The sequence below is a fragment of the Ailuropoda melanoleuca genome, chromosome 8 (genome assembly GCF_002007445.2).
Source record: "Ailuropoda melanoleuca isolate Jingjing chromosome 8, ASM200744v2, whole genome shotgun sequence".
Taxonomy (NCBI): Eukaryota; Metazoa; Chordata; class Mammalia; order Carnivora; family Ursidae; genus Ailuropoda; species Ailuropoda melanoleuca.
The window spans coordinates 48,516,010-48,516,835 of record NC_048225.1 but is presented as its reverse complement, the minus strand read 5'-3'; positions in this window follow the sequence as shown (position 1 = coordinate 48,516,835).

Below are 826 nucleotides of genomic sequence, written 5' to 3'. Positions count from 1 at the left end.
CCCTTACACAACAAAGGGGACTTTGTAGATGTGATGAAAGATCTTGAGATGGAGATATTATCCTGGATTATCTGGGTCGGCCCAAAGTAAACACAAAGATCTTTAAAACTGAAAATTGGAGGCAAGAGGAAAAGAGAGAGATTTGAAGATGTTATGCTACTGGCTTTGAAGACTAAGGAAGGGTCCATGAGCAAAGCATGTGGGCAGCCCCTGGAAATTGGAAAAGGCAAACAAATGAGTTCCCCATTAAGTCTCCGAAAGCAATGCGGTGAGGCTAACACTTTAAAAGACCTCCAAACTAAAAAATACTAAATCTGCATTATTTTAAGCTGTTAAATTTGCCATAATTTGCTCTAGCAATGGTAAGGAACTAACATACTCTCATTAGTAAATCTTGACTAAGAATCAGATCCACAAGTTTTCAAAACATGGCCAAATAGCAAGAAAGGCTATTGCTAAGGCATTAATGGAAGGGAGGATGAAAACCACTAAACTGTATGCTTTAAAACTGTGAATTTGGGGTGCTTGGGTGGCTCAGTTAGTTGAGTTGCCGACTTGGTTTTGGCTCAGGTCATGATCTCAGGGTCCTGGGATCAAGCCCCAATTCAGGCTCTGTGCTCAGGGGGGAGTCTGTTTGTGGTTCTCTCCCTCTGCCTTTGCCCCTCCCCCTGCTCATGTTCTCATGATCTCTCTCTCATAAATAAATAAATAAATAAAATGGTGAATTTTATGTTATGTGAACTATATCTCAGTAAAAAGCAATCTATAGTCAATCAATAACTTGCTGAATAAAGATTATACAATAATAGCCAAGTTTTGTTTTAAC